This window comes from Hyaena hyaena, unplaced genomic scaffold (genome assembly GCF_003009895.1).
Source record: "Hyaena hyaena isolate Hyena2069 unplaced genomic scaffold, ASM300989v1 scaffold_8, whole genome shotgun sequence".
Taxonomy (NCBI): domain Eukaryota; kingdom Metazoa; phylum Chordata; class Mammalia; order Carnivora; family Hyaenidae; genus Hyaena; species Hyaena hyaena.
This window is the reverse complement of record NW_024080640.1, coordinates 3,889,846-3,913,889: the sequence shown is the minus strand read 5'-3', so window position 1 is coordinate 3,913,889 and position 24,044 is coordinate 3,889,846. Positions and strand designations below refer to the sequence as shown.

At 43.3% G+C, this 24,044-nt stretch overlaps 1 long non-coding RNA gene across 1 annotated transcript in view; it reads left to right on the top strand.

Annotated features, from left to right (window-relative positions):
• Positions 1–23,175, top strand: part of LOC120239567 — a 57,624-nt gene extending 34,449 nt beyond the window's left edge. The window contains exons 3-4 of the long non-coding RNA XR_005530463.1: positions 4,471–4,907; positions 22,785–23,175. This is a non-coding gene — a long non-coding RNA (uncharacterized LOC120239567). The remainder of the gene's footprint in view (positions 1–4,470; positions 4,908–22,784) is intronic.
• The last annotated feature ends 869 nt before the right edge of the window (positions 23,176–24,044 follow it).

Genomic DNA, 24,044 nt, shown 5'->3' with positions numbered 1-24,044 from the left:
GTCCATCTTTGTGAAGATGGTGGTTGAAAGAATTCTTTGGTGTTTGCTAGTGAAATTCAACGCTTGTTTATGTTAATTGGCCTTTTAGATTTTGGACTGAATAGCCTGTTAATACCTTTTACCTTATACATTTATAAATGATACAAGGTTTATTGCCCTGTTGCAAGTATTTTGGTTTTTTCTTCACCTTTCACTTCAGTTGCTTTTGGACTTACAGGTCGTACATTTTTACGTAAATGTGTTTATATAAACATTTTAATGTAGTCAGATCGATTCCTAGTATGTTATTGCCTTTCGTTACTTTTTTCATTACTTCTTTCTTAAAAAAATTTTTTTTCTAAACATTTATTTATTTTTGAGACACAGAGAGACAAAGCATGAGCTGGGGAGGGGCAGAGAGAGAGAGGGAGACACAGAATCTGAAACAGGCTCCAGGCTCTGAGCTGTCAGCACAGAGACTGGCGTGGGGCTAGAACTCACAAACTGTGAGATCATGACCTGAGCTGAAGTCGGTCACTTAACCGACTGAGCCACCCAGGCGCCCCCCATTACTTCTTTTCTTATCTCCAATTTAGAAGTGTCTCCTAATTGTATTCTTTATCCCCTTCTACATTTAACTCTTTAATCTCCACAAAATTAATTTTGGTGAAGGTTATAAAGTAGGAGCTAATACTAGTTTTTCTAGAATATCCTCTTACTTTCATGTTTGCCCAAAATCCCAGTGAAGCTGCGACGTGAACCAAAACACATGCTTTTTCTTACTTTAGTGCCTTGATCTTCCCAGTGGAAAAGAAAGGGAGGCTGTGTTCTTTACCTGTGGAAGGAAGGAGCCAGGAAGAGGGCCTGGGACTGTCTCCTAGAGCTTTACCCCTCAGCCCAGAACTTGCCCCGTCTCTTTCCAGCTCGGGAGGGTACTCCGCACACGCTGGTGGAGGACCGAGATTGCGGTAACAATGGTCATGGGTCCATGAGTGAGGGACTAGGTAGCCCAGAGTGAGCCCCTCTCAGTCTTGACCCTACTTCAGTTATTCACATCTAAGATAAGTGACCAGGGCTCTGCTTGCCAGAGACTTTACATGAACCTCCGATTATAGATGGAAGGCAGCACACAGTGAAAAAGAGCCCTGACCTAGGAAAGCCAGAAAGCGTGGGTCCAGTTTCGGGTGTCAGTCAACTGTACAGCTTAATAAAGTCTCTTAACTTCTCTAATTTCCTAATAGAATTACAGAGTTGAGGTATATATTCTCTGAGGTTTGTTCTCAATAAATTATGGTCTTGGCGCACAGCAGAGCTAGGTTGTGTTCTGAATCTGTTGGGGGATATTTCTTGGTAACTGATTCATCCTTAATTCAGTCAACCAGTGTGATACCAAAGATCAGTATCCTTGAACAATGTCACTTAATACTCTCCCTTGGAAAATTTGTGCTTTTTACCTTTCCTTACTGTTCCTGAATCTACCTCAGGCTTCCCTTCTGAAAGACATCTGTTTTTCCTAATAATTTATTCTTTTGCCCAGCCACATCTTGTGTTTAAGAGTTAAAGAAAGATGCACTAGTAATCTAGAAGTACCCAGAACTGATTCCTGTCACTGACCTCGCCCTACCACTTGGCTGGAGCTGTGGTACACATTTTGCTAAAAAGTTGAAATACAAATATGAAAACCATTTTGAAAACTGATTCAAGCAATACCTATGAGATACAAATACCTACTCTCAATCATGTTAATTGTTTACTATTGGTATTAATAAATCATTTATTAACATATCAGTAACAGAAATTGCATTGAGAAACAAACAGCCACAGGCCAAACCTTTCAAATTTCAAAATCTTTATATTACCACACTTTCTTTTAGAGAAGCAGTGGTAGTTCTTGTCTAAAAGAGTCATCTATCAATCAGTCCATTGATTTCCAGAGCAAGCGAACATGGTCTTATTTGTGTAGCATAACTTTTTTAGCAGATAAGGTAATTCAGATACTATTTACCAGTGATCTTTTACTAGTTTCAGTGCTGCAGATGAAAATTTCAGTGCCCTGGCTTTTTCCTCCGGAGGATGTATTTGCTGTAAGAAAACACAGTTGACAGCTTGAAATCTGTAGGACTGGATGAATCCAGACAGCTTTCTCCTTTGTGCTCCAGGAACCCAGAACACTATATATTAATAAGTAAAGCCTATGTACTTATACACAGCTGCAGCTGATGATGTGTTGTTCAATTACAATTATTGCCTGATCTTCAAATAACATAGAAAAATAGCCTTTAAAATAAACCTTGAATGGATATGATCTTCACAGAAACTGTTCCTTTACTAATTAAACTTTCCCGTCTCACTGTACATTGCTTTGATCTCATGATATTTTTCCAAATGTCCCGAGGCCTTATTTTCAAGGCTTCCAAACAGATTATTACTTCTCAAAAGCCATACTGTATTCATGGCTCAATGAATCCGAAAGACAGTATTTTTAAAGCCCTGTTAAGTTTATTTTTCTTAGTGTGCTCTTATGCTGCATAATTTTCTTTGCCACGGGTCACATGATCCTTCCCGTCAGTAACACAGGCACTTAAAATTTTTACTTCCTGATTGAGCCATCAAGATTACATAAAATGTAAATCAGTCTAAATGCCCCAAAGCAGGAATTTTAAGGGAAAGATATTTTCTTTCTCTGTTTCTTTATTGATGCTTAAAAAATTAGAGTGAATGTGTTCCTGCCTATCTGTACTTGGAAATGAGAGACGGTTAGGGATTTTGTGTGTGTGTCCCGTCCTTTTCACATTGAATCGGACTTTGCTTTCATTATAAAAATAATGTAGCAACTGGATAGACCGTGGGAGTGGTGTAGTTGCAGGACTGAAATCAAAATGGTTCCCATTACTGAGAGAGCTGTTCATTTGCTTATTACTCTTTTCATGATCTGAGTGAAGGGTACTGCATCTCTCAAAAGGTAACGATCTGATGTTTCAGAATTGTAAATGGCCATTTAGTCTTGCTGCTGTCTGATAGAAATGAAAGTAATTTCCAGAAGGCTGGACGACACTTGTTTTATCATGGATCTTAAAATCCTTCACATTTTCTCACAGCAGTTTTGAAGTTGTCATAGTAACAGCATGACATTTGAAGGGTCTTTTAAGTAGTTCTTTAGCTAGAGTTAATTAATTTTATTAACTATGGATTTTTTCTTTTTTACTTCTCTCTGCCAAACGGGTCATAATTGCTCAAATACGTATTTCGTGTTCTTTATTTCTTGGTGACTACCATTTGAGGACTTGGTGTTTTGTTAAGCTGTTTCAGGAAAAGAACAAGGATGTCACCGGTTGACTCAGGTTAAACTGGGGTTTTAGTTACTCCTCTGTAAAACTGCACTATCACTATGGGACTAGAATTTAGTTTTATTTAAAGAGGTGGATTATGGGAGACATTCCCCCAGATTTAATGGTGATTTGCTCTAGGGATTACAGCTGTCCTTTGGTTCGATTTGGATGCATCTAAAATAAAATTGAGGAACACAGAAGGGGGAATGTGTCAGACATACAGGAGAAAATTATTTCTTTAAAAATGCAATACTCAGATACACCACCAGAAGCATATTCCACAAAAGGAAAAAAGAAAGGGATAATCCGACTTTGTCAAAATTAAAAACGCAGTAATACTCTTCGGAACTCTGAAATTGACTCAAATAAAGTATCCTCTAGGAAATAGTCTGTGGGAACCTTCTATCAGGAGAAAGTAGGTCATGATCTTCTATTCGTAAAGCTCTGTGGCAGAAATCCTTGCCATTGTGGTGACTGGCGAGAAAGGGGTAGGCGGAGGGTCAGAAGACAAAACGATCCGTACTAGGTGTGGAAGCTGGGACCTAAGAGAGTTAGCTGGTGGTCGATGCTTTTGTTTTCTTGTAAAAGTGACCAGAGCGGTGAACACAGAAGGTATCATGTGAGCTCTGGGGGTTTAACACTGAGGCCGGGATCCTTCCTGTCCTGGGGAGTATTTGTTCAAGCAGGGGCGACTGGAGATCACAGCATGTGCCCCCGACAGCAATGAAGGTGCTAATGCACGTCCAGTGATGTCAGGAGTTACGAGCCAGTGGTTTCAAAACGCTGCAGTAAACAAGGTCAAAGTGTCCCAGTTTTGCTGGAAGAAGGTTTGTTTTTATGAGCTGGACAGTACGTGGATGAAGTAATTTTTCAAAACAAACCAAATTTATATGCTTTTTGTTTGTTTGTTTTACTTTTTGGGTTTTAAAAAATTAACCAGATGAGGTCTAGTAAGGGTTACATTTTTAAACAACATGACACTTTTTCCCTTTTTAAAAAAAATGGTTTTCTATGGTTTTTACAGAGGAAATGAAAATAACCCCAATCTAGGATTTTTAAATGCAGTTTTAGAGAACAAGCTATGACCCAGCGTACAGCGCCCGCCAATCACAATCACTAGTAAAATATTCCTGGTAATTTTGTGCCTTCTGCTCTTCTCTAGACAGGCATTTAAGTACCAGAAAGTTAATGGCACGGAATACTGCTGACTGCGTGGTTCTCGTCTTAATGCATTTTCCAACCTTGAACCTGAGAATACCAGAGGCTGGAGACTCTGGACACTCGTCGGCACAGCTTTCTGCTGGTGGCCTGGTTCCTGAGGTAACAAGTGGGTGTCCTGGGCGTGTGTGTGCTAACAACAGCAGCGATGCCACGTGGTGCCCAGAGGTCGCCGCGATCTGTCCTGGGGGTTCCTGGTCCCCGGGGCTTTTGAGATTGAACTGTGAACTTGGGGCATCCCGAGAAGTGCAGGCGTTTTGGAGTGTTCCACAGCAGATCTGGATGTCGGCATAAACACAGCTTTCAAAGTGAAAGCAGGGGCCTCGAGGAAGGAATTACCCTCATCTCATCCCCGAACTGCCTACTGTGCTGGAAAACAAAGTAAGTTTTGTTTGTTTCTTTGTTAGTCAGTCGCTCCTACATGTTTTCTCTTGCTAACATTATATTAGACACTCTGTATGTGGCAAACGCCAAGTTTTCCCCCTCCCCCCCCCCCCGCCATTGGGAAGTAGGATATAAAGTTTGTTAGATAGCCACTTGCTTTTTAAATCTTTTCTGTCTCTCTTCGTATGTCTAGTGTGCTGGCTTCCTTGCTGGAGATAGCAAGAGATTGAAATTTATTATCAATGAGAAAACAAAACGTTGTTGTTGTTGTTTTTTTAAACAGTCCAAGAACCTTGCCGTTAATTAAAGGACAACGACACAGGCAAAGCTTTCTTTACATAGTGCAGCCAGCGGCACATCTAGCAAAACAGCCCCAGTTCACTGTCCTTATTTCCACTGGGAAGCAGAAAGGGTGCCTGTATGGGACTTAGGTGAAAGCAGAGTGTCTCCCTGTAGGAACTGCAGACACTGGCTGGGAGCAGGGCCTGAACAAGAGGCTGTAACTTAAAAACCTGTTGGGAAATGGAAAGGGGCTGAAGAAGATAAATTATTTGGTGATGTTGAAAAAAACCCCCACAGTCTTTCTATAAGAATGGGATAAAATGTACAAAGACCTAAACTTGTCAAAGAAACTGATGTTTTCCTTCATGTTAGAAAGGTTCATGTCATGTGGATTTATAGAAAAGGTGTGGCTTTCAGAAATTAAGAGACATCACCACCTGTGTGGGAGATTTTAGGACACCAGCCTCATTCTGACACTTGACCCCTGTCTTCCATTTCTGTTTGTTTGTGTTTTATCTGATCCTAGCTCCAGGGCTGTGGCATGGCTCGATAAATTAATACAATGCTCTGTGGTTTTGAAAATGAAGAACAAATGGAAATGTAGAATAGTTTGTGATTTGTAATTAGATTACCCCTCCTCATAAAATGGACTGTTTTTCCCCGTAGAGTTTTCTGGACTTCTCTCAACTCCAACAGTAACGCTTTGAAGGTAGAAGGAGGCCGTGTAACCATGTTGTGTCCTTGGGAGAGTGGAAATCAGGAGTCTGATTTCTCAGTCTAGCATGGGATGCTGTGTGGATCTAAGTTAGGGCTCCTGTACCATGGGAATTCACATTTACTCTCAACGTGGTGGTGGGTAGGACGTGGGGTGTCTGTTTTTCATTTAAAACACTCGGGGCTCCTTATATGAATGTCTACGGATTATTCAGCAAACTTCCTTTAAACACCTTTTTGTAGAATGCTATACTCGGAGCTGTAGTTTGTCACAATTAAACTTACTGAGATTTGGTTTGTAAATTAAAGATTGAGAACAGTTTGAAACAAGGGTGAATGAGCAGAGCATTACCCTCGAAATGGTTTGTTAAAGTTAGTGCCAAGTGAGCCGGGCCGTCCGCCTCTGAGCTGCCCTCCTAATTAAAGGCGAAGGTGCCTGCCATCTGTCTTCTTTCATTCAGGGCAGTAGGGGGCCTGTGGTGGAAGGAAGCCACCCCCCTTTTAGTTTTTTCTCCCACTCTTTTTAATAGTCTGCTTTCTCCCTAGGCAGTGACCCAGAAGGTCATTGATGATCTGTCTATCTCAGACTGAATAGTAACATAAGCATGCAAGGCACTTGCAAAAAAAAAAAAAAAAAAAAGTTTATAACGTGTGCTTATCCATTATCCATTTAGAATTCTGCTTGAATTGTCTGGGAGTGTTGTAATTTCTGGGTCTGTGTCTTTGCTCCTGTTACTGAGGGCACTCCTGGCAGAAAAGTAGGGATTTTTATTAGTTTTACTGATTCTGCTTTTTTCGTGAAAAAACTTTTTACACTTCACTGGACGTAATCAGAAGATGGCAGCATTGTGACTATCCGGCGGGGATGTACAGAAATACTGTTCTTAGCAGAATCAGGGCTACCTGTTGCCCCTGTATACACATGTCATCCCAAGGGAGGTTGTGGACGAGGGTGTTGACACATTTCTGTGGTACTGAGTGGTCTGCTAAGGCTTACTGGGCCAGTCATTGAAATAATTCACCGTATTTATCCTTTAGTTAGGCAGTGAGCCTTTTAGCCCCTTTCTCATGAGAATAGATTACTGGAGAATTTGGTTTGGGGTCATGGCTTTTAATTGCTTTTGAAATGTAGGGGCTCTAAACAAATGATTGAGCTTTCTTGCCTCAGTTTCCACCTGGAAGAAATATGTGCTGCTTTCAGAAATAGTTAAGAGAATATGAAATAACATTTTGTCTTCGATAAAAACTTTAATATAACTGAAAAATTCTAAAATCTGCAGTGGTTTCTGGTTTCCGTTCTTATGTACTTAAGCAGAGTGTCAACTGTTATTTAAAAAGATTCAGTCCTGACACACTCTGTTTAGCTGCCCAGGCAGTAGATTTGGGCTTCCCAGAATATGCTGGTTTTTAGAACTTTCTGTGACAAGGAACTGTGGTGTCTCTTAAGCCCTCAATGTTTGGAAAGCCCAAATATGAGAGTCATGTCTGTAATTTTATTTAAAGGTTTTTTTCCCCACATTTGTCATCAACTTATAATGAGTTTTCTCGTCGATGTACTTCTGTTGTTGAGTCTGGGAAGAGCAACATGTACGTTCTGCAGACAGTGACCTCAGTCTGCATGATTGGATGATCATGAAAAGTAGACCATTTCCCAGTTGCTGACGGGTACACAGAGCCAAAGAGGCAGGTCTTTTCATCTTTTTTATGTCACAATTTTAGATACTCAGCAAGGTACTTCGCTAACTGTCGTCTCTAAGGTGTGATTGAAAACCAATTTGGTTTTAACCCATCTTGTGTTTATTTCAGGGGATCTAAGTTAAACAAATTAAATGAATCACACCTATAAACTGACTTTGAAGTAACATGATTAATATTTTAACGCACTAGCAGAAGACACACAGACATGCAAATGAATGTTGCCTCCCTAAAGTTCGTGTCAGCTGGGAAGAATTTAAGCCTCTACTACAGTGATGCCGTCTTTGCCAGAGACACACTTAGAATGTTTTGTTTGCTATTGCCTTAAGGGCCTTCCCTCCTTTTTTTTTTTTTTATTACCCACTGTGGCAGAAATTCTCTGTCCTTTGAGGATAGTAAGGAGACAGTAATTAGGTCTGATGAACAGACTTAAGATCACATAACTGACTTGTGTCATTGATTCATGTAAACCTTTACTGAGGCACCTACTGCATTCTGCAGAGTCAGAAATGGGTGCACCACGGACCTGGCCCTCCAGGAAGACACAGTTGGGTGGAATAAGTGATGTATAAGGAGGTAACACTACTTACTGACAAGGACTGTAACAGAGGCACACGTGGCATTGCGAGGACCCACAGAGGGGGTTAAAATCAGGTTTGGTGGAAAAATGAGAATTGTACAAATGACTTATAAAGGACATTACATAATAGGATTTTGGAAATGAAAGCCCTGGGGGAAAAAACTTTTCTATTTTAAGGATGACGAGCTTGGAATTTATTTCTGAAATAACTTCTCAGCCATTTGAAAGCCTTTTGAGAAAAAGTGTTTCATTCTGTAGCAAGCCTATTTTTTTTTAAACCAGAAGATGTTGTGGCTATATAAAAGGGGAGGTCTAAAAGGTTTTTTGGACATGGTAAGAATAATTCTGTTATTCTCCAAAGGAGACTGTTTTGAAGAATGGTTCTTATTTACATGTTAAAATCGGGTGCTTCTGAAATACTCAAGATACTGTGGATGAGCCATGGTTACTGCCGAGATGAGCTGTACAGCTTGTAGGAGACATGAAGCTTGCAGCATCTGTAAGTGTATCGTGGGAGAGAAGAGGCTTCCTCACGTCCTGTCTCATTTTTCCTGCCATGGGGACAGAATTTCTGTCCTGTATCCAAGAGTAGAGCTTCCTGTGGATAAGTTCATTTAACAGTTACTTAATGAAGTGTCACTCTATGCCGGGCACAGTTCTGGAAGCTGATCAGAAGCTGAGCTGATAAGCTATAGGCCCTGGATTCTGGTGCTACCCAGGAGGACTCTGTAGGGCTGTACATATAGCCACCACTTCCTGGGTGCTTTTCTGAACATGGCAGTGTGGGCATCGCCGTAAGGCTGCCCTCATAGAGCTCAGAGTAAGATTTTGTGCACAGGTGACAGAATGAACAGAGAGCGAGAGATAAATGCATGAATATAGAGAGCTAACTAAACATGCCCCGCGTTTACAGAAAAGAAAGCTGGTCTGTGGCCAGGATGATCAAGAAAGGATTTATGGATTAAGGAGCATTTGAGCTGGACATTTGAAGAAGACTCAGAGGGAGCGTGTCCCAGTCCAAGGAAAGCCAAGCAAAGGCAGAGAGAGCATTGGGAAATTCCAGTGTACCCAGTAAGCAGTAACTGATTTGTTGTTGCCAAGCAACCGTGTGTGTAAAAGTGACTAATGAGAAGATAAGACAGCCAAGGTCCCTTGAGGCCAGATCTGGGAGGACCGTGTATGTCCAACAACGAAATGCTTTAAACTTAATCCTAAGCCACCGGGGAGCAGTAGCAGTGTTCTGGTCAGGAGAGTAACAGTGGGATCTCTCCTGGAGGAAGCCTTGTCTGATGTCAATGTGGGCGGGTGGGCAGGGTGACGGTTGGCCAGTGAGAGAATACGAGCAGAAGCCATGTGAGCTGGTGAGACAGTCCAGGACAGAGGGGGAGGGTCCAGATGAGGGGGGACAACTGGAATGGAGTAAACTAGACAGGTTCAAGAGGTGGGCTTTACCTGGGTAACAGAGATTAGCTGGTGGGGAGGGTGGAAGCAGAATAACTCCAGATTGTAGAACTCAGGCTCTGTTTCTTACTTCTCTGCCATTCACCAGGCATTTCACATAGATCATCTCATTCAGTTGTACCCTAATTCTATAAGGTTGGTATTTCTGTCCTTATTTCAGAGATGTAGAAAACCAAGGCTCAGAGAAAGATCTGTCTAAAGTTGTACAGAAGCTAATAGGGTATAGAACAGGGAATCACAGGCGACCCTGATTTCCACGCCTGGTTCTCTCTGCTGGGTTGGGAAGAAAGCAGACATGAGAGAGAAGGTGATCTGTGTTATTTTGTACAACTTCAGTATAGATGCTGGGGAGATGTCCGTCAGGTGACTGGAGATGCAGAACCAAATCTCCAGGACAAAGTCGGGAAGACCAGAGCTTAAGAATCACCTGCATGTTTGTTTATTCAGTCGAGTGTCCTCTGGACCCGGGCTGCATGGCTGGAATACAGTGGGAAGCAAGCAGGCCGTAGTCTTGATCACAGAACTGCAGGCTAGTGAGTGAGACGCTGCCCTGTGGGCTGAGTGTAACGCAGGCGGATGTGCAGACCTGCCATGGGAAAAGCCACTGAGGAGAATCTAACAAAGTCTGGAGACACAGAAGGTCTCTGAAGAGGTTGTACTACTTAACATGACACTCGATGGTGAGTGCCAAGAGAAAGTGGAAAAAGGCATATTCAAGGCAGGGGAACTAGAACATACTAGGCCAGAGGCAAGAGAGAAACACAGCCCATCTGAAGAACCGGACACAATATGGCCGGAACGAGGGGAGGAGTGTACCAGGGAAGGTTAGTGAGGTGGGCAGCAGCTAGGTTAGGAAATGGCCCAGAGGAACAAAGGTCAACATGCAAGTTTCTGACGGGCAGCTAGCTGTGTTGTTGCTGGTACTTTTTGAGGGGACACAGTGGGAGGGTCAGATTTACGGTCGAGGATCGTTAGGTTTGGTTATCCTGAGTATCTAGAATCCTAAGTAACTGGTATCCTAAGTAATGGAGAGCTGAAGGATGGGGTTGCGGCAGAGAGCGGGACGTCCCGAGGTGTTATTGCACAGGTGCAGCCGCTCAAGGTTGGACAAGAGAGCGAGGTCATGGGAGCAGGCGGGTGAAGTGGGGACGGAGGCTGCGGGAGAGGAGGGTGTTGAGGAACTAAGAGACTCTGTCCTGGGCTGGACACGTTTTTCACGTGGAGGTGGAGTTCACAGAGGTTGTCGACCAGACTTGAAGCAGAGAGGGTCAGCGTGTAGGTCGGCTGGGGCGGCACGGAGGCTGGGCCCTGAACATGTGATTGCCACAGGCCGTGTGACCGCATTGGTGAGCAAAGACCAGCAAGGGCGCAAAGACAAAGTGAGTGGGACCCAGGGCCAGACCTCTGAGAGGAGTTTAGTGGTGGCGGGAGATCAGGGAGGCGTTATTAAAGAGGAAAACAGGGAGGTTCCGAGTTCGGAAGGCCGAAGGAGGTCAGTGCCAAAGAAGGAGGTGTTGAACAGCTGCAGCTAACGCAGGGCTCAAGAGGAAAGGACTGGGGAGGGGCCTTCCGGTTGGCGGGCCTGGAGTCGTTCGCTGACTTAAGGAGCTTAAGGGAATCTGTGAGTACAGGCAAGTATAACCCCCAGATGCAACACATTTTTGGTCAGAAGAAAAGAGAAATAGGTGTACGGTAGCTTGAGGAGTGAATCTACTGTGGCATCTAATGATGAGTCTTGTTATTTTGTTATTTCTTTGACAGTCTTCTAGGATTCTCTACTGTGTGTGGTGTTGCTGGTCAAACTATTCACCCTTTCCTGCTTCCTTTGTAGCACGAGTACCTGCCTCATAGGGCTGTCGTGACGAGTAAATGGGTTGTAAAGCAGTGCCTCGGGCACAGTAAGTGATACACAAAGGTGAAAAAGAAGCAAAGAAGGAAACAAAATATATGTTATAATAGGGGCGCCTGGGTGGCGTAGTCGGTTAAGCATCCGACTTTCGCTTAGGTCATGATCTCGCGGTTCGTGGGTTCGAGCCCCGCGTCAGGCTCTGTGCTGACTGCCAGTTCGGAGCCTGGAGCCTGTTTCAGAGTTTGTGACTCCCTCTTTCTGACCCTACCCCTGCTCACGCTCGCTCGCTCTCTCTCCTAGAAATAAATAAAACATTTAAAAAAAATTTTTTTAAATATATATGTTATAGTAATTGATCATATATGTTGTATGTAACATATAACATGCACACATGTGCCATCACATCGTAGGCACTTTTCCCTGAATGTTCTTGGTAATTCTGTAATATAAGTGAGAAAGAGGCCCGGAGGGTTGTGGGAAACCTACTCCAGGTAATGCAGCTGACGAGCGGTCTTCCTGGGAAACAGAGCCCCCTTCTCCTGACTTGGAGTCAGTGGCCCTTGCACTGAGCCAGGCGGCGGCCATGGGCTCTTGCGGGAAGAGTGCTGGACCTGGAGCTGGCCCAGAAGCAGCTGAGGGGCAGCTCTTTGGGATGTGGCGTGCACCGTGCCCTTCCCGATGGTGTCCCTCATCTGTGTTATGTGCCTGGCTGTTACGGGCACTGAGTTGGCAGCTCTCATTCTAAAGGCTTGGTCCCCTCTGTGACTGGAGTGCCTTCATTCCCCTGACTCCTCCTGCTGTCCAGAGGCCATCATCTTCTGCATCTCCTTTGTAGGTTTTATTCAGACTTAGAGTTCACCTCCACAGAAGTGGGGACCTTGTCACAATGTCTTGCCTCTAATCTAATCTCAAGAGAGTGAGGTTGTTGTGTATTTTAGAGAACTTTCCCACAGGAAAGAACCAGCTGAACATCATCTCTTTTGCAAGGATAGTATGATGGTCAATTTTATGTGTTAGCTTTAGCCAGGTCATGGTACCCAGCGATCTGGTGAAACCCCAGTGTGCCTGTCGCCAGTGTAGATAGATGTCACTTAGTTTTAGATGATGTTAAACATTTAAGGCCATAGACTCTGAGTAAAGCAAATGATTGTCTGTAATTAGCCTCATCCAGTTGTGACAGCCTTAAGAGAAAAAGATTGGCCCCCAACATCCCTCCACCCCCACCAGTAAGGAAGAAGGAATTCTGTCTCTAGACAGCCTTCCAGCTTGGACAGCAGCACCGCTTTTTCCTGGGTCACCAGGCTGATTGCAGATTTCGGGTTTGCCAACCCCCATAATCTCCTAAATCAGTTCTTTAAAATAATCTCCATCATTCTCCATCTCTTTCTCCACTATACAGGCACACTGAGTCAGGACATACTTACACACACATGTGCACATCCTATTTGCTTCTGTTTCTCTGGAGAACCTTTATTATAGATAGGAAGATACAGAAATTGAAATTGCTCAGCTGCTGTTGATATTAGCAAAAAACTGCATCAGGTCTCTCTAGGTATTCTTGGTGTATATGTGGCTGCATGTACATATATACATATATGTATGTATGCATACATGTACATATATACACATATGTATGTATACATATATACACTTTTATTTATATATAATTTGTTGTATAGGTGAGGAAAGTGAATTGTAGAAAAGATGTGGGGTACTCAGTGTGATACATAAACTTGATGGGAGAGACAAAGAAAGAACTTGTTTTTCTCTAGTGTAGTAGTTGTTGTCTTGCTATTTGGCTTTCCTGTTTTCATTAGCAAGATCATAAAGTTACTGGGTTTGCCATACATAATTGTTGCTAACACTTCTGGAATATTTTCTATACGTTGGGTACTAATCTAATTGCTTTATAGCTGTTTGTGATTTTTATCCATACAACTACCCAGTGAGATAGGATCTAATATTATCCTCAAATTACAGATTTTTTAAATGTTTGTTTTTGAGAGAGAGAGTGAGAGAAAGGCAAGTCCAAGTGGGAGAGGGTTAGAGAGAGGGAGACATAGAATCTGAAGTAGGCTCCAAGCTCTGAGCTGTCAGCACAGAGCCCAACGTGGGGCTCGAACTCACAAACTGTGAGATCATGACCCGAGCCAAAGTCAGCCGCTTAACCGACTGAGCCACGCAGGCGCCTTGAGAAATGGCGTTGCTTTAATTGCAACTCTTTCATTGCCTTCCTTGCCAAGCCCAGTGGCTCCTGTTATAACATGTGGTGACTTCTCCCTTGGAGACTAACTTGGTCCAAGTTACTGTAATATTTAGGACCAGCTACAAAGACATTTCTTCCCCTAAACCCATGCCAAATCGAAATCCAACTACTGTCTCCTCCCTGGCCACTCAAATAGACCCAGCTCATATTTGAAAAGGACAAGAAATGTGCAGGCCTCTTAAGCCTGTTTGAACAGATAGATAAACAAGGCACATCATGCTTCGTGTTGCTCTGAGCTTGGTCACTTCCTTCTAAAATAGACTCTGATACTGCTATTCACTTAAGACTTGTAAGGTAGATGTATTAGAAAGAAGAAAGTGTATTTTAAGTCTAGCTGCAACAAACTTCGTTTGCTGTCAGTGCTGATGCAGAAAAGAGGAGTAAATCTAAGATCCTGGGCCTTCAACAGGTGGGGTTCTGAGCTTCTCCTACACAAACCTCAGCCTCGAGTGTGGGCAGGTCAGCTAGACGTTCTTATCCTTAGCGACTGTGGATTGTCTGCTCACCACAGGTAACGCTAAACAAATAATGCCGATCCATTTTGTTTCGAGGAAGACAAGCCTAGCAAAATACAGAAAATATTTCTGATGAATAAATTTGTTCTGACCTGTAAACCTGGTCAGAACGTTTTCCCCTTGGCATTTGATCCACCTACTACATGTGCATTTTAGTCATCCTTGATCAAGTAATTCTATTCCATAACCAACGTTATTAGTATACATTAATTTCTTTGTAGTGGTAGCAAGATTGACTTCCCTGCACTGCTTAGCTTGTCATTTTGAAATGTAACTTTCAGCACAATTCAGTTTTATAAATTGTATTTCTTTTTGATTGGTTGATTATTTTATATACACAGAAGATTATATGTAACACCTATAGGTAAGCTCCAAAAAAAATAATAATAATAATAATGAGCTCCAGTGAACCGCCACCCACTTGAAGAATTAGAACATTTCAGGGGTCCCAAGTCAGTTGGGTGTCCGACTTCGGCTCAGGTCATTATCTCGCGGTTCGTGGGTTCAGCCCACGTCGGGCTCTGTGCTGACAGCTCAGAGCCTGGAGCCTGCTTTAGATTCTGTGTCTCCCTCTCTCTGACCCTCCCCTGTTCACGCTGTCTCTCTCTCTCAGAAATAAATAAAACATAAAAAAATAAAAAAAGAATTAGAACATTTCAGATACTTTTGGATGTCTACTTCATTCCGACCATTCTCTGGCTTCCTCACAGTTCTGAAATTTGTATTTAGTATTCTCTTGAGTTTTCTGAACAAATATATATTTTATCACATAAACGTGCATTGCTGCAGGTGTTTTGAGACAGGTAAATATGTACAGTTTTTTTCTTTTGCAGCTTACGTTTTTCCTTCATATCATGTTTATAAAATTCACTCATGTTGTTGGGGGGGAGCTTGTTCTTCATATACACTGCTGCAGCATACCAGTGCACCTCCCTGTATCCTGGCCCACCCGTTGTCTTGTGGGGGGGGGGGGTCAGGAAAGCAAAACAAGGAGTCCTGTTTAGGACACATTGACTTTGAGACCTCTGTCACAATCCTCATGGAGATGCCGGGTAGACACACGGTGGATGTGGAAGCCTGTAATTCAGGAGAGAGGTCTGAGCTAGAGATGCCAGCACATGGATGGTATTGAAATCGTTACTTCCCCAGCTGTTCTAGAATCTCCATTGCAATATTACTTAAGAGATTTTGTTTTTTCTTAAAGCTTCTTTTTTTTTTTCCCCAGTCTGCCTGGTCTCTTTGCTAAAGTGTGACTTGTAAGAGAATGAATGTGAATAGGAGCTTCAGAGAAAATAGGGTAAGCATTCTGCAAACTGAATGGCCGCATGAAGGTTAGGGGCTGTTATTATTACGTCGCTCACAGAGGTCGCGTGAGGGGCAAATGAAACTGTATATATAAATTTGCTTTGTAATACGGAAAAATGCACGCTTAACTATACTTGATTTTTATGCCTTGTTAACTTTTGGCTATGACCTAATATTCACTTCCTGAGTACAAGTAATAACTCATCTAATCTTCACAACTACATGTGACCAATAGATACTATTCATTCCTGTTTTACAGAAGAGAAAACTAAAGCTCATAAATTATGGACCCAAGAATCAAATCCCTGGAATTGGCTCCTAAAAACTGTGGCTCTCAGTTACTATGTGAGACTGCCCCTCTTTGAAATAAGTTTCACCCAGTTCCTTCAGCTTCAAAATGTAAAAAATTTTAGGGTCATCTTTCAGGGTGGCTACTTAGAACCCAGCGACAGCATGGCACTCCAGGCAGTGGCTCCTAGCACGGGGCTTTGTCTATACTGACTTAGCTTCACCATTGACCCTGGCCTCAGACCTCACAGAGCACCACCCACCTACCGAGTGTCCATTCTGTGCCTGTCGAATGTGATGTCTACTTGATTTAAGTGATTTGCCTGCAGCCACCCAGTGAGTCAGTAGTGGGCCAGAGACTGGAATCTGGGTCTCCTGCCTTTCAGGCATCACATTTGTTTGGTATTAATAAACCTGTTTCTCCAGGGGGATCTGGCAGAACTATGAAAGTGCTTAATTTTACTGCAATAAATACTAAGAATCCTTTTTAAAGCAAGGAAACCGAGCCCCAGCCAGGGAAAACACGATTTGCTCTGAGGGCCTTTGACAAAACCACATTGTCACTAGGGTTAGATCATAGATTGTTGGCTTCAATTGCATCTCCCTCCGGGGCTTGCTACAGGGGTTAAGACCTCTGCTACAGCCACAGGCTGCAGCTGGACCAGGAAATACTCTTGCACAGGAAGCTGGAATGCACAGTGTCCTACCCGCAGAGTCAGCAGGTCACAGCCGATTGCTCACAGGAGGGCGTGATGGTGAAGGTTACCTTCCTGGCACACTGCTGGTAGAGTCAGGACCCAGGTGAATTCGCCTAGCTGTCAGAAGAGAGATCTCTCTGCCTTTCTTGCTGTGTGCCGTACTGTTAGCTTCCTGTGTTTGTGAATGCATGGTATTTTCTAGAGCCGCATCCGTCAAGGAAAAGGTGTAGGCATCCAGGAGGAGGGAGGGAGAGGAGCATCTGAGTTATAAATGACTTGAATGCAGAGAGTGAAGGGGGGATTTATTTTGTCATCAGAAGACTGCTAGACATACTCTGGACCCTCAGCTAAAGGTAGATTTTGATAAATTGATTGAGAAGCACCTGAGAGAAAGGTTTCAGCAAGATGAAAGCTGAGTTTCCAAGGTTAGTCTGACTGCGTTCAGATGGGAGCTGGGATTGAATATATTTTTCACAAGGGAGATTACCACAGGAGACCCACATACTGAGGTACAAAAAGCACGCCTTATTTCTTGTAATTCTCACGATTCCCAGGTGGGTGACAGAAGGTTATGTCCATCTCTGTCTCAACAGAAGGGCTTCAGGCAATCGTGGCAAAAGCAGACCAGATGAGGACTGTCCTCAGCTCAGCAGGTTGCATCTTCTGTCACTGACTGTTCCTGGGCAAGATGCTTCAAACCTTACTGGTCTGTTTGGACTTTTCCTTTCCATTAGAAAAAGTCAGCGTTGATACTTTCTCTACGGTGCACATGATTTTGCCCCCACTTCCTGCAGCCCGTGTCACCTGCAAAGACTGAGCAGTGAGGCCCACAGGGAGGCATGCGCAGCCTTTGAGACCTGGGGCTGTGTGAGCCTGGGCAAGTCCTTACCTGTCCTGCATGGATCACACTGGCCACTTGGGGTTTGCTGTACAAAGAGGAGCACTTTGGAGGCTCCCTCTTGGAGCCAGGTGATCAGGGTTCACAAGAATCCTCTTAGTGACACACTCGCCTTCCTAGCTGTCAAGTTTTAGGTTGTCCTGACCCCAGAGACCCTGCTTATTGTTGGCAAATGGTTTGCTTATTGTCTGAGGTCTTATGTGAGTGGTAAAAATGGGAAGGCTTTCTTTCCTTCTTTTTTTTTAATTTCTATATTTTCTGAGTGACAGTATTGATTTTTTCTTTTCTTTTTTTTAATATTTTTATTTATTTCTAGGAGAGAGACAGCATGAGCAGGGGAGGGTCAGAGAGAGAGGGAGTCACAGACTGAAACAGGCTCCAGGCTCTGAGCTGGCAGTCAGCACAGAGCCTGACGCGGGGCTCGAACCCACGAACTGCAAGATCATGACCTAAGCGAAAGTCGGACGCTCAACCGACTAAGCCACCCAGGTGCCCCGTCTTTTCTTTTTTTTTTAATGTTTATTTATTTTGAGAGAGAGAAAGTGAGAGAAAGAGTAGGAGAAAGACAGAGAGGGAGGGAGAGAGAGAATCTGAAGCCGGCTCCAAGCTGTCAGCAGAGAGCCCGATGCTTGATGCCACGAGCCATGAGGTCATGACCTGAGCTGAAACCAAGAGCTGGATGCTCAACCTACTGAGCCACCCAACATGCCCTGAGAAGAGTTTCTGGAGAACTAGTTATTCCTGCACATAAATCTATCCAAAGTTAAAAGTGGGGTTTTGCGTTTTCAAGTATGTAGAGTAAATAAAAAGGGAAGAAATGCTGGACCTTTATCACACACAATTCTTAAACTATCCACTTGGAGAAATGGCTCTGTATTTACAAACAGGTAACTTGAAAGGTCAGTAAGCAGACCGTCCTGCTTTAAGTGGCTGTTGTATAGACACAACATAAAAGATGTAGGAGCAAATTCCTCACTTCTGTGCTTCTGTGTCATAAAAAATCATTTTACTTTAATGCTAAAAGATCCCTTGGGGTTATGAGATTTGATGAGGTAATAGTTACAAAGACTTTAAAAATCAATGAATGTAAAATCTGATGAAACTGTGAAAGTCCTCCTTCTGTTTACTGACGGTGGAACCAGCATGGCTCCTGTTGAGATATGTCTTCCCTCCTTCCCCCTTCCCTTGCCTTGCCTTGCCTTCCCTCCCCTTTCCCCTCCCTTCCCCTCCCCTCCCCCCTCCCTTTCCATCCTGTCCCATCCCTTCCCTTCCTTCCCTAAAACTTCTTTCTTCTTCCCTCCCTCTTCCCTTCCCACCTTCCATCCATCCACAGTGTTGATAGAAAGATAACACAGACATTACTCCTTCATGGGGTTTGCAAGCTAGTGGATGCAGCAAGTGGCATGCGAGCACGCAAAGGCAGCTGCAGGTTATGACGTGCCATGAAGGACAAGACCATGTATGGTGACAAATCTAGAGAACACTGGAATGTCACTCTCTGTGAACAGATTCAGAACCTCAGGATAAGGACAGAGCTGATCTGTTGTTAACCTATTAGAGGGTAGATTTGTAAGCATAAAGACCTTGGTTTTATAAAGTAGCTAGTAAAGAAACACTGTTAGAGATTAGTATTAGGAGTTTGTTTTCCTATAGGTAAAGAATACATAGGCAGATACATTGATACACAGATGTAAACGTACATTGGTACATAGACACTTACAGAGTTTTTTCTAATAAGCACAAGTGACAGTATGTGGAAACTTAGCTTTTCACATGCACATTATAGGATCAGATGATGATGTTGGTTGAGCTGTGATAGAGTGGAGGAGAAAAATCTTTTTAAATTTTCTTTCACAAATATAGTTAGACCTAGGATATACACACTCTCTACTATTTTCAAAGAGAAATTGGAAAAAGCAGGGGTCATTTCTGTGGTGTGTACAGTAGCTGTCTTTTCTGAAGAAAATTCATACAACAATCCTGTCAATGCTCTTAGACTGAAAACAGGGATCAGATCTGCTGTTCATGCCAGACTCAATGGGCAAGAGAGCGTGGATGGACGTAAGGAAGCCACCGTCCCTGAGGGTGGCCGCCCTGGACAACAGGTCGTCCAGCACAGACATCCCCTTCTAAACACGGGTACCTTTGCACGTGTGCTGGGGGCTGCTGACCCTGCGCATTTCCAGTTTCCTGTCACTTGGAAGAGGGATGTGGACCCCGGTTCTTCCCAGCCCTCACTCCCCACTAACATAAGCAGAAAACAGTGCCTTCAGTTCAGGTAATGGGTCTACAGTCTATTAATTCTTAGGCCTGCCTTGGAGTCCCCTGGGGACAAATGTTTACCCCCCCCACCTCCCAACTAAACAGAGCCAGAATTTTTAAACCGACTAATTTTTGAATATTTCCTAACAGGAGCAATAGTAGTGGGACACTAGATCACTGAAAGTTTGTTCACGTTTGTGATCGATCCTGTATTTTTAAATAATTGAAAAATGGAACACCTCATTTTAATAATAGTTCACTTCACTTTCCTTATCACCACCATCATTTCCATGAGGTTCTAGGTCTGTTTTGAGCAAATTAAATGCAGTGCTTTTTTTATGACATGAATTAAAATCTAGATCCCAATGATATTTGGCACCTTCTAAATACCCAGATGGGCGCAGCGTTTGCCTTGAAGTGAAGACGTGCATAGGGTTTTAATCAACATCATGTTTTATTTTTTCCTCTTTTAAATATCGCCTTTTCAATAGTTGCTCCTTAATGAATGACTGATTGTTTACTATGGTTTATAACCAGAAATCTGAACATTAGAAAATTCTAGTTAAGATCCGGATGGAAAAAAAATTTCCCTCTCATTCCCTCATCTCTTACATTAGACAAAAATAAATTGTCTTCCTTAAGTTTGAGAAATCCCTTCATTGTCTTCTTGAAAGCTTAAGTTTCATAAATCAGTCGGAGAAATTTAATTATAGTTCTTAAACCATAAAAAGCTCTTATAAAATAAAAACACAGGTAGAGCTAGAATAAGTTTCACCTCTTGAGTGTAACCAGCATTTGAAAGAAAATGTATTAAACAATTTTTGCTGCATCTTCTCCATTATTTTTCCATTATTTAATCACTGAACGTAACTTGGGAGATTTTTTTAACAGTAGGAACAAAACATAGAGTTTGTTGTCTACCCAGGTAAGATCATCTGACACCAGAGTAGCCTCAGACACCTGTCAAGGGTGAGGATTGATCAGGACAGCCTTTAGGCAGAAGGGTGGCATTGGTGTAGGGGGGTCTTAAAAGAGAGTTTGGAATCAGACTTGTACCCTCTTTTATCTTTGAAAGTAGTAAGCAAATTTTTGTAGCAGATTATTCTCTTAAAGCAAGATTGACCTTATGACCACATTGGGAGTACTCATTTAATTAAGAAGAGAAATGGGGCACCTGGGTGGCTCAGTCAGTTAAGCGTCCGACTTCGGCTCAGGCTATGATCTCGTGGTTCGTGGGTTCAAGCCCCGCATCAGGCTCTGTGCTGACAGCTAGCTCAGAGCCTGGAGCCTGTTTCAGATTGTGTGTCTCCCTCCCTCTCTGCCCCTCTCCCACTCATGTTCTGTCTCTGTCTCATAAATAAATAAACTATAAAATTTTTAAAAAGGAAGAAAAGAAATAGCTGATTTAAAAAGGACAAGTAGCTCAGGAATGTTGTTTCTTCTGCTGAACTTTTCCAAATGTGAGCACAAAAGTCACGGGAGCAGGTATCCCATTGCTGTCCACGTCATGCTTTGCCACACATCTCACATGCGTGCGTGTGCACTCACACCCTCACAGGCAACCTCAGCCCTTGGTTTTCCAGCTTCATCTGTCCCAGAGGGCCCCATGCCATGTGAGTTTAGGCTAGGGCTTGGGTTTGGTGACAGTGCTCCCGAGGCAGCGGACTGAACTTAGGGCAAGCGTGTGACAACAGAAGACTGTTGTCCATGCGTTGCCTGGTATGTCTGTAGCTAGCCTTGCATTTATAATGGAAATAAATGATCCAACACTCACCTAGCTAAATATGAATTATAATTTTGGTACTAAGGTTGAAACATGAAAGATCATGCTTTTCAGATAGCTCTGAGGACTAACACAGACCACTCACTTTAAGTAGTGGTGAGTTGAACCTGGCAGCGTCTGAAACAGTGCTTGCCATTTGTTCAGACACCTGCAGGTAGGTACTAATGAGCATGTTTGATTGCTTGAACTCAAATTATAAAATCCCTTAAAGGGTGTTTTTATCCCAGAAAACAAGACCAGTCTCTTGCAGAGACTGTCTGCCCGCTCTTACAAGCTCCATGCATCTCCTAGGACCTAGCACTCCAGTCCCTCCTAGAAGAGCTCGGTTTTGAAATACCGGAAGTTTAGCTCTGGAGGGAAAGTGCGGATGGCCGAACCCTCAGCAAAATCACTGCGGACACTCCCCTGAGAAGTCTCCTCTGTCCAAAACACGTTTAACTCAGGAACTGTTAAGTTCTCCAGGTTTCTGGAAGGTGGTGAGGAGCGTGGCCAGAGGCCTGTTTCATCAGCGCAGAGACTGCCTTTATTTTTACCTCCAATCATTTATCTCTGCTCATGTTGACGCTCTGGGGCCAGAGGAGACCCCAGAATGAGATTAAAGCCACCCTGCAAATGGAGCAGGGCGCTCTTGGCTTTGTGCCTTGTTAGCCCTCCCTCCAGTGGTTCCTCACTGTTGTGACGTCAAGGCCGCCATTCAGAGCAGAGAAAAAGGAAACCGTGGCCTCTCTTCGCATCAGTAGCCCAGACAAGCTGTTGTTTCTCAGGCATCCCAAACGCTCTCTGTCTGGCAGAGCTGCGCATTCCATGCCTGGGTGACCTGGTTAAATGGAGGAAACCAAATGCTCTCCACTGGACGTGCTCCAAAACAAGCATTCCATCCCGAGCTCCCGAAGCACGGCCTTCGCTGCTTCTGAGGACTGTGAATGGAACTGCAGCGTTGCTGGGCATGGTCCGCTTGCATCTTCGCCTTCTGGTTTGTCATAAAAGAGAGAATATCCTTATCAGCAGCCTTTGTTAATCTCTGCAGCAGCATCCTTATGCTGCCCTTGGGATCAGTGCTAGAAAACTTTGTGTAGAAAACCATTCCCGTGTTAAACGTCTTTGGGAATCATAGTCAGAAGTCCAGACCTGTTGTCTTGCCTCCTCTTCCCCCCCATCCCACTTCTGCTCAGCCCCGTTCCCCAGTTTCAGGTTGCCGAATTCCAGAAGGGCCCTTGTATGTACTTAAGTATTAATTTTGACTGTGCACTACTGAGCATCTATATCCTTTGTACATAGAAAAAAGAATCTCTACTGTGATGTGTCCATCACCGGCTCTCGATTTTTCTCAGTGAGGAAGAAGACTTTTTGCTTTTCAGAAGGAAGGAGCTATTTGAAAGTGTCGCAGAACTGCTGTCTCTTTAGGAGCAGGCCAAGAGCCCTACGGAGGATAACAGTTTTGCAAGATGAAAAACTCACTTAGTGTGTTCTGATTGCTGACACAGTTTACCAACTTAAGACTCCATCTCCTGAGCACACACCTTCTTGGGTTTCTTTCTGGCATTATCTTATTAGATTCTTGGAAGTGGACATTATGGTCACTAGAAAAAGCACAACCACCACAATCTGTTTCCAGAGTCATCCTGGTTAAGTTAATATGCATTTGAGGTTTTATATTATAAATCCCATTAAATCATTCTCAAAATAGCCCTTTGCTGAACCTATGATTGAAGGATATTTGCAGGAACCCAAACCATTTAGTTGTATTTTTTTTTTCTCATCATGGTAAGTGTACTCTTCAGTCCCCCTCCCCTGTTTCCCCCCACTCCACCCCCTTCTGGCAACCATCAGTTTGTTCTCTATAGTTAAGAGTCTAGGGATCCCTCCCCCTTTGCTCATTTGTTTTGTTTCTTAAATTCCACAAATGAGTGAGATCATATGGTACTTGTTTTTCTCTGAAAGTCTTAGTGTTATACTCTCTAGCTCCATCCATGTTGTTCCAGTGGTAAGATTTCCCTTTTTTATAGCTGAATGATATTCCATTATATATGTATACTATGTCTTCTTTTTAATGTTTATTTGGAGCAAAAGAGAGAGTGTGCACACAAATGCGCACACATAAGCGGGGGAGGGGTAGAGAGCAAGAGAGAGAGAATCCCAAGAAGGCTCCGTGCTCTGTCAGCACGGAGCCCAACACAAGACCTGAGCTGAAGTCAAGAGTTGGGTGCTTAACCAACTGAGCCACCCAGGGGCCCTCAAAACCATTTAGTTTTATATTGGTTTTTATATTGGGAAGGATTTGGATACAGTGGTGCCTTTTTAAAATGAATTCTTAGAAGCCAAAATTCTTCCAGATTATAAACCCTTGTCTTCTGGGGAGAAAAAAAAAAAGTAGAGATCATCAGGAAACTGGGTAAAGCTGGAAATGGATGAGGTGAGTCTTGTAAAGTTGGGATTTGCACTGAGCTTAGTGGACTGCAGTCTAGTTTCACATGGACAGTCAGACTTGCCATATGATGCCTCACCTATGTCCCCACAGATGCAGTGAGGAGAGCAGGG